The sequence below is a fragment of the Magallana gigas genome, chromosome 1 (genome assembly GCF_963853765.1).
Source record: "Magallana gigas chromosome 1, xbMagGiga1.1, whole genome shotgun sequence".
Classification (NCBI taxonomy): Eukaryota; Metazoa; Mollusca; class Bivalvia; order Ostreida; family Ostreidae; genus Magallana; species Magallana gigas.
Window position 1 is genome coordinate 4642449 of NC_088853.1, and position 14593 is coordinate 4657041.

Consider the following 14593-nt stretch of genomic DNA (forward strand, 5'->3'; position numbering starts at 1 on the left):
TACTCAACACAGATTTACAGGGTTCTCCTTAGTAAAACATCTTTACCTGACCTTTTAGAGGTCAATTGTTGTTCAACCACCTTTAATAAGAAACCTTATTCAATACAACATACATCTACATGATATAATCTTGATAAAAGCATCACATAACTTAGAAATGCCCTTACATGTATACCCACCCCCTATCTTTTGATTTTCATAAAAAGTCATGGTTTGAAATCTTTTACCTAATTTTCTGAAACTTGTGGCAATTTCTATGAGTCATTTCTCACACATATTTGAAAACAATCATCAATGATACTAAAATTTGATCTTTTTATGTTTCTTGAATGATTTGTAGCATTTTAATAATTAAATAGATAAGTATTCCTGCATGTGATTTCTTTTTTCCATGAAAAAAAGTAAGTTAACAATCATATTTATTAAATATCTAATCTATTCTGGTTTCTAGTCTCTTTTTAACCATGATAAAACAGTAAGATCAACAAGTTCAACATCTGCCTTATATAAAATTAAATTCAAACACACCCGGGTAGCTGGAGGCGGCGGAGAATTCCATTAAAAATGTTCAAATTTGACATGTTTTTTTCTACTTTTTTTATGCATATATACCTTAAAAGGATGAAAATAGATTGTTTCTTGCTCATTTCAAAAGTAATTATCATTGCTGGTGTTATTCAAAAGTCAAATGTACATTTACATATCCTACATGTAATCTTATGGAGAAAATTGGAAAGAGTTTGGGTGATTTTTCAACTATGTAAACACATCTAAATATCTTTATAAAATAAAAAATGAAGGAAACATAATTGCATACTTTTATTGAAAAACAAATTTTCACAACAATTATATTTCTTTAAACAGCCTTAATTTTGTTTTTCATAATTTCTTATCAAACATGAACAAACCACAATAGGACATGATGCTTTCTTAAAGTTCCATTATTGTTCATGCATTATCCGATTTAATTTGAATTACCGGTAGATAGTCTGTAGAACACAAGGAATATGCATGTGGGTAGAGGTGACAGGTTAACCTCAAGAGCTGAAACCACAAGAATCAACAGGTAAAAGCCATGTGGTAACAAGAGTCTGCTTTAAGCTGAAATAAAAAAAAAAAAATTAGCTGTGTTAACATACATGTACTTGTAATAGCTGTGTTTACATTAACATATACATAATATTTTTGGAAAAAATACACTGACCATGCAGTGTTATAAGTATGACATATCCAAATATATGACATTAACATTTAGCCAGTACAAAAACAAAAATGTGCATATCAAGTCATAATATCATAACATTAAAATAATTTCTTGGGTATAGACATATCAGATTGAGAGAGAGCGAGAGCAGGAGTGAGCGAGAGAGTTTGTTTTACTTGAAAAGCGACAGCAATATTTCAATTCATAAACTACAAAGGAATATTACCAATCCAAACAGTGTCAAAGTATAAGCTTCTGCTACGTGTATACCATGTTTTGTCAATTCTACTGGGGTTTATTGCGAATAAATTTAGCGAGGGTTTTTTTTTCTTACGAATTACATGTTTTAAAAACAATACTATGTATAATGCGCATAAAAATGAGGGATTAATAATACATGCTCATTTTAAAATTCAATGCACTTTGGATTTCTTTTACAAGATCCAGATATTTTTGTCATAAAATTAAGATGCCCTCTGACAGTTTCATGAGTCTTTGCCAAGATTAAAAGAGAGAGAGAGAGAGAGAGAGAGAGAGAGACAGAGAGACAGAGAGAGATCTGAGGCACATGCAGTAAAAATTATTTACATACTATGTAGATGTGATATGCATGTAAAGCTTACCTAAAATGAATCAATATGTATAAAAGATAATCTAATCTCTCAAATTACAATGATTCTGTGAAATACTTATATCTTGAGAAGACTGTTTAATAGATATCATGGAACATTGACCTAAATTCTGAGCTTGATATAATATGAAATTTGAGACTTTTCATCTCGCACTCTGTTTTACATGCCTGTTACACAAGCAATAACCATATAGAGAGCGAGACAAAAGGTCTAATTTTAATTAGATTGAATATTTACTTTGTCAAATATATTTATTTAATTAAACACAAGCCTGAGTTTTTTAATTTATAAATTCAGTGAAGGCGATATTGTAAAGATCTGCTATATTTAAATATTTGGGTAAAGTTATCATCATGCATACATGCACTCTAATTACAACATTCTATTCTTGTGTACCTTAGGACTCCCACCGCTTTTAATTTTAAATTCTTCATGCAATTTACTACTGATATCCTTTCTTCACTTGCCTCGGATAGTCTTTTAAACACCATCACCAGTCCCGTAAATTCATGTGGTCCACTTTGTTTACATGTAAAAATGGCGACTCTCGATCTCGATGTAAATTCAACATACTTGATTTCCCGAGGTCGGTAGCGTGTTTCGGAGAAAGTCTGAGGCAAATAAAGAGGCGATATCAGTAGTAAATTGCATGAAGAATTTAATGGTACTAATTGTTTTCACAGAATTTGCGTATAAATAAGGTAAATCAGTCCAAAACTAGCGCACGTTTTTCTGCGCAATAAATATACATGTACAATTTTTTCAATGGGTGGCCCTGTAGCTCTCCGGTCTGTCATTATTTTTTCCCGGAGAGCTACAGTTCTGCAGCTACCGTGAAAATACACTGGACAGATAATATTCCGAGATTCCGCTGACTCTAACGCCCGCTTTTATATTGTGACGTACTTCAAAAGCGGAGGTTAGAGTCAGAGGAATCTCGGATTAGATTGAAAAGACTAAGTGCAAATACTCTGAAAAGAAAAAGTAAATACGACATATCCTGTATTGAAACATACCTTTATAATCTGTCATACGTTAGTTGAGCTGAAATTTCCACTATCGACGTCTTGCAGGCCTTGCTTTTTTTTAAAATGTAGACACACCGCTATCAGCTGTTTGTTCGCAGTCAAAACATGGCGAGTTGAAATGGGGAATCGTACGATGATTATTTCGATTAAAACTAATAAGACTAATAAAAACTAACAACGTAATTATCGATCGAAATAACTAAATTGTATCGATAAACACTTTAATTAACTATTAAAAAACAGAGTCCGGTTTTATGACCTGCACGAATTGTTTTCAGCAGGAGTTACTTTCAGTGTGAATTTTACACTATTTTTTAAACCAAGAACACGGAATCAAAATTTCCGGAAAAATCAATATTTAAACCCCGATATCTCTGCAATGCATCATCCGATTTGAAAAAGAATTTCAGTTTTGTATTAAGCTTTGCAAACTCTACAATATGCATATAATTTTGTGTTTTATATATAGTTTAATTATCAGTACGAATTGTTTTCAGTAGAAATTACTTTCAGTGTGAAATATGCACTATTTTTAAAACCAAAAACACGGAATCAAAATTTCCGGAAAGATCAATTTTTAAACCCCGATATCTCTGAAATGCATCATCCGATTTGAAAACGAATTTTAGTTTTGCATTTAGCTTTGCAAACTCTACAACATGCATATAATTTTATTATTCGCTCAAAAAAATGAAAATTCCGAAAAATTAGAATCACTTCCGGTTTCGACCGGAAGTTACAAAATATTTTTTTTTGTAAATTTGCCATAAGTAAATCCGCAGATTTACAATCACAGAGAATTTCAAGTCTTTATAAACAACCGTTTACGAGAAAAGTCCTGGACAAAATCACTTTTTGAAATATTTAAAAATGACGTAACTAGAAAACGGAAGTGACTTAATGACTGAAAGTTTAAAATCTTCAAGGGACAACTATTTAACATAATCTCTGAAAATTTCTTGCAAATCGGTTGAATAGTTTTTGAGATATAAAGCAAAAAAGAAGTCAGAAGGAAAAACAAGAAGAATAATAATAATAAAAAAAAACAATAGAATAACAAGAGGGTCTTCCGTTGAAAACGGAAGACCCTAACTAGATTCGATCTCGTTGCGAGCAACGAGTGGGTCTTCCGTCCAATTTTTGAATAGATTAGATTAAACTTATCAATTCAAACATAAAATCGTAGATCTAAGCGAAAAAAATGAAAAAAAATTTTGCGGCACTCGAGGCTTGAACCCGGGTCGCCCGGGCCATGTCCACGACTATATCGACTGAGCTACTCGGACTCCGCTTCAGAACTTTGACGCTTAATTTCTCGAGAATGCCTTGATCGATTTTAAAACTAATTACATATTCTTAATCAGTAAAAGGGTCACTATAAGGTGTAAAAATTTCAAAGAAAAATATTAAAAAATAAAAAAGTCGAAAAATTCAATTTTTCAAATTTCCTTCCGGTGACGACCGGAAGTGACGGCGGACATTCTCTTGACCGAGGTACATTAGAAAAACGGTAGATCTATCATCTCTGAAAATTTCAGCTCTATATCTTTGCTCGTTTTTGAGAAACCCGACAGACAAAATTGACTTTTTAAAATCGTAAACGGACGATAACTTCTGACCGGAAGTGTATTTTCAAAAAATAAAAATTATTTATCAGGTTTAGATAAAAACACGTTTATATTGAAAATTTGAGCGAAATCGACCCAACCATCTCCGAGAAATCGTCTGCACAAAATCGGTAAGAAAAAAAAAGAATAATAATAATAATAACAATAAGAAAAGTGAAAAAGAAACAATAGAATAATAGAAGGGTCTTCCGCTGAAGACGGAAGACCCTAACTAGATTCGATCTCGTTGCGAGCAACGAGTGGGTCTCCCGTCCGATTTTTGAATAGATTAGATCAAACTTATCAATTCAAAGATAAAAACGTACATTTAAGCGATAAATAGTATAAAAAAAATTGCGGCACTCGAGGCTTGAACCCGGGTCGCCTTGGCCATGTCCACGACTATATCGACTGAGCTACTCGGACTCTCGCTTCAGAACTTTGACGCTTATTTCATCCAATCAATTCGAGAAAGATGTCATTGGACGCAGAATTCAAAGCGCAACTTAGATATTATGTATTGAAATTAGTCTGATGTCATTTAAACACGATTTAATTAAATTTAAAATTTTCAAAAAAATTAAAAATCATCCAATCAATTCGAGAAAGATGTCATTGGACGCAGAATTCAAAGCGCAACTTAGATATTATGTATTGAAATTAGTCTGATGTCATTTAAACACAATTTAATTAAATTTTAATTTAAAAAAAAAATTTAAATTCATCCCATCAATTCGAGAAAGATGTCTTTAGACGCAGAATTTAAAGCGCAACCTTAATATTATGTTTAAGAGTTAGTCTGATGTCATTTAAACACGATTTAATTCAATTTAAAATTTTCAAAAAATTTAAAAATCATCCAATCAGTTCGACAAAGATGTCATTTGACGCAGAATTGTAAGTGCAACTTAGACACCATGTTTAAAAATTATTCTGATGTCATTTAAACACGATTCAATTAAATTTAATTTCTTTTAAAAATTTTAAAATCATTCAATCATTTCGAAAAAGATGTCATTAGACGCAGAATTTTAAGCGCAAATTAGATATTATGTTTTGAAATTAGTCAGAGGTAATTTTAACGCGATTTAAATGAGTTTAAAAATTTTGAAAAATTTTAAATTCATCCAATCAATTCGAAAAAGATGTCACCAGACGCAGAATTGTAAGCGTCACCTGAATATTATGTTTTGAAATTAGTCTAAGGTCATTTTAACACGATTTAATTAAATTTAAAATTTTCAAAAAAATTAAAAATCATCCAATCAATTCGACAAAGATGTCATTAGACGTAGAATTGTAAGCGCAACTTAGATATCATGTTTGAAAAGTATTCTGATGTCATTTAAACACGATTTATTTAAATTTAAATTTTTAAAAAATTTTTAAATTCATCCAATCAATTCGAAAAAGATGTCACCAGACGCAGAATTCAAAGTGCAACTTAGATATTATGTTAAAAAATTAGTCTGATGTCATTTAAACACGATTTAATTAAATTTAAAATTTTCAAAAAATTTAAAAATCATCCAATCAATTCGACAAAGATGTCATTAGACGCAGAATTGTAAGAGCAACTTAGATATCATGTTTGAAAATTATTCTGATGTCTTTTAAACACAATTTAATTAAATTTAATTTTTTTTAAAAATTTAAAAATCATCCAATCAGTTCGACAAAGATGTCATTTGACGCAGAATTGTAAGTGCAACTTAGATATTATGTTTAAAAATTAGTCTGAGGTCATTTTTACGCGATTGAAATGAAATTAGAATTTTTGAAAAATTTAAAAATCATCCAATCATTTCGACAAAAACGTCATTAGACGCAGAATTGTAAGCACAACTTAGATACGATGTTTTAAAATTAGGCTGAGGTCATTTTAACGCGATTTAAATGAGTTTAAAATTTTTAAAAATTTTTAAATTCATTCAATTAATTCGAGAAAGATGTCGTCAGATGCAGAATTGTAAGCGCAACTTAGATATTATGTTTTTTAATTAGTCTGAGGTCATTTTAATGCAATTTAAATGAGTTTAAAAAATTTTAAAAATTTAAAATTCATCCAATCAATTCGAAAAAGATGTCATCACACTCAGAATTGTAAGAGTAACCTAAATATTATGTTTTGAAATTAGTCTGAGGTCATTTAAACACGATTTAATTAAATTTAAAATTTTCAAAAAATTTAAAAATCATCCAATCAATTCGAGAAAGATGTCATTAGAGGCAAAATTGTAAGCATAACTTCAATATTACATTTAAAAATTAGTCTCAGGTCAATTTATTAAGATTTAATTAAATTTAAAAATTTTTAAAAATTTATAATTTATCCAATCAATTCGAAAAAGATGTCATCAGACGCAGAATTGTAAGCGCAACTTAGATTTCATGTTTTAAAATTAGTCTGAGATCATTTTAACACGATTTAATTAAATTTTAATTTTTTAAAAAAATTAAATTTCATCCAATTAATTCCAGAAAAATTTCATTGGACACAAAATTGTAAGTGCAACTTAAATATTATGTTTTAAAATTAGTCCGAGGTCATTTTATTACGATTTAATTAAATTTAAAATTTTCAAAAAATTTAAATTTCATCCCATCAATTGGAAAAAGATTTTATTAGACGTAGAATTAAAGTGCAACTTAGATATTATGTTTTAAAATTAGTTTGAGGTCATTATAACACATTTAATATGAGTTTTAAAATTTAGCTTCCCTACTCGGAATTTCCAGACAATGATTTTTCTCGTGATGCTAGACTATCATGTCCTCTATCATTCCTGAAATTTTTAGCTTTCTATCTTTTTCTCGCTTTAAAATAGATGTGTGGACAATGAAAACTCATCGAAAGTGTGTTCTATATCTTGACCCCGGCTAGCTTCCGTACTCGGAATTTCCGGGCAATGATTTTCCTCGGGAGGCTAGACGATCATGTCCTCTATCATTCCTGAAAATTTCAGCTTTCTATCTTTGGACGTTTTTGAGGAGATGCGTGGACAAAACGTTTTCGTCAAAAACGTGTCCTATATTTTGACCCCAGCTAGCTTCCGTACTCGGAATTTCCGGACAATGATTTTCCTCGTGAGGCTAGACGTTCATGTCCTCTATCATTCCTGAAAATTTCAGCTTTTTATCTTTGGACGTTTTTGAGGAGATGCGTGGACAAGACGTTTTCGTCAAAAACGTGTCCTATAATTTGACCCCAGCTAGCTTCCGTACTCGGAATTTCCGGACAATGATTTTCCTCGTGAGGCTAGACGTTCATGTCCTCTATCATACCTGAAAAATTCAGCTTTCTATCTTTGCTCGTTTTTGAGGAGATACGTGGACAAGAACTTTTTAAAAAATGACAAAATGGCGGATAAGTCCGAACCGGAAGTGATTTTTACAAAATAAAAAAAAGCGTATCAAGTTTATATAATAATAGATCGATGCTGAAAATTTGACAAAAATCGGACCACCCATCTCCGAGAAATCTTCTGCACAAAAATTGTAAAGAAAAGAAAAAGAAAAAAAAACTAGAGCAAAGCTCGTTGCAAAGCAACGAGTGGGTTTTCCGCTAATGTCGAAAGCAACGCTAGAAGTACGTCTAAGAAGCAGAGTTCTTAATCTAGAAACAAAGAAACCTAAGTACAAAATGATAAAAAAAAATCGAATGATTCTTGGTACAACTTAACATGATCCGAATGTTTTTAAGTACGACTTTACCAAAAACCCTTAACCATTTCAAGAACGACTTAACAAAAAAAACAATGTGTTTAAGTACGACTTAACAAATTTGACTTCATTTTAGGTACAAGTTTACTTTACCTTGAACTAACATCTTTTTTCTTAACCCAGAATGCAAAATTAAAATTTATGTAAAAAATCAGTTTTGTTTAAAACATAATTCTGAGCAACTTTTCCTCTTCACTGCTTTTCAAAAGGTTGACCTTTCGTACTGTGTGCTCGTTGCGTCATTAATTGTCAGAAACTTATCGATGTAAAGTTTACTTTACTGTACTTCTGTGAATATTTTCTATGTAAAATTACTATGAACCAGACAACATTGAAATGGTGAACATTTCAAAGGGCCCCGCTTATGTTATTTCAGAGAATTCTGCTTTGACCTTGACCTATAACTTGAAATTTTTCCAGCTGGCATAGAACTTTTAATTCAATTTCATTCCCCCTAACATACATGCATTTTTGTTCAATCTGACCAAGATTAAGCATATTTGGAAAATAATCTACTGTCTAAAACTAATTTTAAAAAGATCTGCTATGACCTTCACATTGACAGACTTGGTTCAAGGTCACTGCACGCCATTAACCAATAAACTCTGTAAAGGTAAAATATTAGCCAAATAGGGGCTAAAAGGAGAGTATATCTATGCTCTTAAAATATGGATTTTTGTGTGATCTGATATGACCTTGACTCTTCATCTACAAATATCATTCGAGGTCATTGCATATATTTTGAACAAAGGCATCATGTGGGTGAAGTATGAGGCTGAATGGAGCAAAGGGAGAGAAGATATACTCCGGACAAGGATTTTTAAAAACATAATTCTGGTATGACCTTCACAGTTTCTTTTCACTGAAAATAGGTTCAAGGTCACTACACACCCTTTCACCCTTTACTCAAAAGCTCTGCTTATGTGAAGTCTGAGCCAAATAGGGGTTAGTAGAAATTATATATGCTCTCAAAAAAGGATTTTTACATGATCCGATATGATCTTCACCCTTTACCTAGAAATTTCATGCAAGTTCACTGCACATCGTGTAACCATAGAGACACTCTGTGAGTATTAGCCAGATTGGACCAAAGGGAAAAAAGATATGCCCCAGACAAGGATTTTATATATATAATTCTGCTATGACCTTAACCTTATACCTAAAAACATGGTTCAAGGTCACTGCACATCCTTCAACCAAAGGAACCCTGTGGATGAGGTATGAGCCAGATTGGGCCAAGGGGAGAGAAGCTATGCTCCTGTCAAGCCATCTCGGATGGACAGACGGACAAATTGATCACTAGAAGGCGCCCGCATAAACATGCCTTTTTATCTAATTTAAAATAGTATCCATGCTATCTGCCCATGGTGAATAGTCATCAAAACCATTCATCAGCAGAATTTGATTTCCCTCCTTTTTAAGGTGGTATGGGACATCTGTCGATATTAATGTGGATTAAAGTACTATATAATTGAAAACTTTTCACCGGTTTAGAATTTTCAAATTTTACAATATTTAACCAAAAAATAGCTTTTAAAAATATTTGAAAAGGTAAAAATTGTAAAAACCCCAGCGGGATTCGAACTCATGACTTACAGGTTCCTAGTAAACCCTCTAACCCACTATGCTAAGTACACACATGTAGTTAGGTGACCATTTTTGAAAAGAAACTACATGTTTACTTATATAATTACACTTTATTTTATTGTTTATTTCGATAAACAATACGTCACAACATGGAAGTGTCCCATATCACCTTTAACTCGGAACACCTCTGACCTAATAAGATCGCCGCATTAAATACAAAGTTTGATTTAACTCTACTTTGTTTATCATCAAGAAATTCTGCATCCCTGACAAATAAAGTTTTCTGTATAATGAAATACCAATTAACTGACTATTCGAACAATAGCAAGTTTATTGTCCCATTCCACAGCAACTATTTCCCTTGGCTTTGCCTCATTAAATAGTTGCTGTCTTGGGGGACAATAAACTTGCTATTGTCCTCATACCCAGTTAATACTAAATAGGCATATAATATCCCATCCACCTATATTTCATGTTATATAACCTCCCGTTTGTAACCTTCAATTTCACTGTAAAGTCAACATATCTGTCATAGCCGCAAGTTTCACAATTTATTTCTGCTTCTCATGTACTTAAAATTAGGGGCCTTAATATTGCTTACCAATTCCAACAAGAGACATCCCTCTAACTATTGATAATCATTAAAATTCATTTCATGAATCTACGCAACAATGATAAACCTTAAAGTACAGTCACTCTCAATTTTACAAAAATATTGACGGTACTTTATCCGAAACTGTTCCTTGTATCTTTAACTTAGTACACTAACATTTTAATGAAAAGACGGTTTGTCTTAGAATAAGAAAGCTAATGCAATTCTGAGAAAAAGAATACCACATATTGCCAATTCCATTGAGGTTTAATAAAAATATGGCCATTTAAGTGAACCCACCATTTCCAATTTCCTTTAGTAAACACAGATTTACAGGGTTCTCCATAGTAAAACATCTTTACCTGACCTTTTAGAGGTCAACTTTTGTTCAACCACCTTTAAAAGAAACCTTATTCAATACAACATATGCCTACATGATATAATCATGATAAAAGCTTCACATCACTTAGAAATACCCTTACATGTATACCCCCCAATCTTTTGATTTTCATAAAAAGTCATGGTTTGAAATGTTTTACCTAATTTTATGAAACGTGTGGCAATTTCCTTGAGTCATTTCTCACACATATTTGAAAACAATCATCAATGATTCTAAAATTTGATCTTTATTTGTTTATTGTATGATTTGTACCATTTTAATTAACAAATAGACAGCTGTCCTGCTTGTGATTTCTTGTTTTCATGAAAAAAGTAAGCTAACAATCATATTTAGTGAACATCTATTCTATTCTGATTTCTAGTCTTCTTCTAACCATGCTAAAACAGTAAGTTACAACCTACAAGTTAGACATCTGCCTTAAATTAGAATTAAATTCAAACACACCCAGGTAGCTGGAGACAGAGTTGATTTCAATGAAAAATGTTCAAATTTGACATGTTTTTCTACTTTTTTATGCATATATACCTTAGAAAGGTAGAAATAGGTTGTTTCTTGTTCATTTCAAAAATAATTATCATAGCAGATGTTATTTCAAAGTCAAATGTACATTTACATATCCTACATGTAATCTTAATGCAGACAATTAAATAGGGGGGGGGGGGTTCAATTATGTAAACACATCTAAATATCTTTATAAAATAAAAAATAAAGGAAACATAATTGTATACTTTTATTGAAAAACAAATTTTCACAGCAATTATGAATTTCTTTAAACAGCCTTAATTTTGTTTTCATAATTTCTTATCAAACACAAACCACAACATGGCATGATGCTTTCTTCAAGTTCCATTATTGTTCATGCATTATCGGATTTAATTTGAATTACCGGTAAATAGTCTGTAGAACACAAGGAATATGCATGTGGATAGAGGTGACAGGTTAATCTCAGGAGCTGACCCACAAGAATCAACAGGTACCGGTAAAAGCCATGTGGTAACAAGAGTCTGTTTTGAGCTGAAATAAATAAAAAAAATAATTAGCTGTGTTTACATACATGTTCTAGTAATAGCTGTGTTTACATTAACATATGCATAGTATTTCTGTAAAAAATACACTGACCATGCAGTGTAATAAGTATGACATATCCCAATACATGACATAACATTTAGGCAGTACAAGATCAAAAATTTGCATATCAAGTCATAATATAATATTAAAAAATTTTCATAGGTATAAACACTTATCAAATTGAGAAAGGGAGATTGAGAGAGAGAGAAAGAGTTTATTACCGTACTTGTAGTGCAACAGTCAATATTTCAATTTGTAAATTACAAACGAATATTACCCACCGAACAGCGTCAAAGTACATGTACTGGTATTAGCTTCTGGTATACCATTTTTTATCAATTCTACTGTGTTTTTTTTTTGCAAATAAATTTAGCGAGGGTTTTTGTTTATTTTCTTATAAACTACATGTTTTAAAAACAATACTACGTGTAATACGCATAAAACATGTAAGAGTAAACTTAATGAAGAATTTTTAATAGATTATTTTTCAAAGAATGTGGTACATTACATGTATGTCAATCTTTATAAAACTAGCGTATATTTCGTGCGCCATAAATTGCAAGTTTTTTGTAAATATCATTTACTTGCACGATAGGTATATATAGTCTAACCAAAATTTTCTTCATAAAGCTACAGCTGTATGTACCACATATATGTTTTGTCACAAGTAAACATTTTAAAAAAAATACCCAAATTCCAACAGTTTAAATAAACTCAACTCATTCTCTGATAAGTTCATTGTGTTTTGTGCGTGCATATCTTATTTGTCTGCTGCAACAGCAGCCAATCAGCGGTAAGCTGAATCCACAAAAAGAAAGTTTGTGTTTTAGGAGCGGGTAAATTGTTTATGCGACACTGTCAAGAAAACCACACCAAATAATAACAAGAAACATAAATATTCACTTAAATGTATTCTGTTGTAAAGTAAAGGTTTTTAACACTTATTGCATCTTGCAAAACATGTGATGACCTTAATCATCTGTCATATATATCTGATATACATGTATATGTAAAAGATGGGAGAAATAACGACGGAACAAACTGGGATTCGAACCTGGCCCTCTGAATCTCTAGTCAAGTGCTCTACCAACTGAGCTACATGTATCTGGCACCGGTATTCAAACCAGTCTGACCGTCACATTCCTCCCCCTTAAATGATCTTCAACCTCGAAGATCATCCCTGGCAGGATCGAGTTAACCTGTTAGTTCCAGGGGTTGGTCACAACACCAATATTGTAAAAGGATGGGAGAAATAATGAAGGACCAAACCGGGATTTGAACCTGGGCCCCCTGAATCTCTAGTCAGGTGCTCTACCAACTGAGCTATCTGGCACTGGTATTCAAACCGGTCTGATCGTCACATATATAAAGAATTATTTTAAACAATGTTGTTCAATAAAAAATAACACTCGCAACCTTCAGTTTTTGTCTGTAATTAATCAATATTGGCGTGCGATCAGTTCTCGCCGAGTACCATTTCTCACTAGTGCATTGTTACGTCATTTTATCAACACATAAAATTATATACGAAAATATGATGTAACAGTGCACCAGCGAGAAATGGTCCTCGGCGAGAACTGCTCGCACGCCAGTACTGCCAGTAGTCAGATTAAAAAAAGAGAATAAAAAATTACATTTAAAACATTAACAAGGACAATTTAAGTACACATCATAACTGCTAAACAAGAAAAATTATGTGAACTGGTAGAATGGTAGGCATAGTTCTAACTTGTAACCTACATGTACAAGTACATGTACCGGGTACCCGTTAGTCTGCTAAACCTCTTTAATGATACAATGATCGGCATCATAAAGATATTAAAGTCATGTTTTAACTCTGAAGTCTGAAGTATACAATTTTATTTACTTGAAGTTATGTCTACAGGGTATTCATGACTACATTTGGAGTCTTCTGCACAAGAATATATGATATGTTTCTAATTAGACCCTGCTTTGAATTTTGAGTTGAAAATTCACAATCTGTTATTTTTTTAAATAGATAAATTCAGTTACCCTTTCCAGTCCCCCATGAACCTCGAGCGAGTCTAAACATCCATGAAACATGTAAAAATTACACGTTAGTAAACAAACACCCACACCATAACAAAAACATCTAACAGTGTGCACGTACTTACATGTACATCTATACTATATACTAAATTTTAACCAGTTAACAAGAAACTTTAAAAGGAGTAAAAGCCTCACCTTCTTCGGTAACATCCACATAAATTACACACTTTAATGTCCATCTTTTCTCCTTTATTACTCGTAGCTTATCAACGGCTGATCGTCGACAGAAGTGTGGCTGTCAGAATTTCCTCGTAAACGATTCACACGAGAACATATCCCTCCTTATACAAATATGTAGTATTGTTCCCTGTGCATGTTCATATGTTTCACAGTAACATGAAAATGCATGTGTACACCGAAAGAATACACAACTTCTCTTCTTCATTACGGCTCTCTCTTTTCTACAATGCCGTTCGTTACTGTTTACATTCGGCGCGCGCGCGGGGGTTACAAACAGGGGCGCCCCGACAATAGTTGCACATAGAACGTTTAAATAATGTGTGTTCATTGAATTCATAAATGATATAGCCTAGATGAAAAAAATGAAATTGAATCACAACAATATATCTAAGACGCAACACAACGTAATGCAGTAAATTCCTGGGCCTTAATTGATGTTAATGTGGCATTTGTTCGCTTGTGTGTCTATGTAGACATATTAACTCGTTCATGTACGATTCTC

General features: G+C 32.2%; 2 long non-coding RNA genes across 2 annotated transcripts; both read right to left on the reverse strand.

Moving 5' to 3' along the window:
* Positions 1-804: 804 nt before the first annotated feature.
* Positions 805-3941, reverse strand: LOC136274452 (uncharacterized). The gene is made up of 2 exons (XR_010712788.1): positions 2853-3941; positions 805-1101 (listed from the first exon to the last, which is right to left on the reverse strand). It is a non-coding gene; the product is annotated as an uncharacterized lncRNA (long non-coding RNA).
* A 7547-nt stretch (positions 3942-11488) lies between these two features.
* Positions 11489-14345, reverse strand: LOC136274453 (uncharacterized). The gene is made up of 2 exons (XR_010712793.1): positions 14047-14345; positions 11489-11787 (listed from the first exon to the last, which is right to left on the reverse strand). It is a non-coding gene; the product is annotated as an uncharacterized lncRNA (long non-coding RNA).
* Positions 14346-14593: the final 248 nt, after the last annotated feature.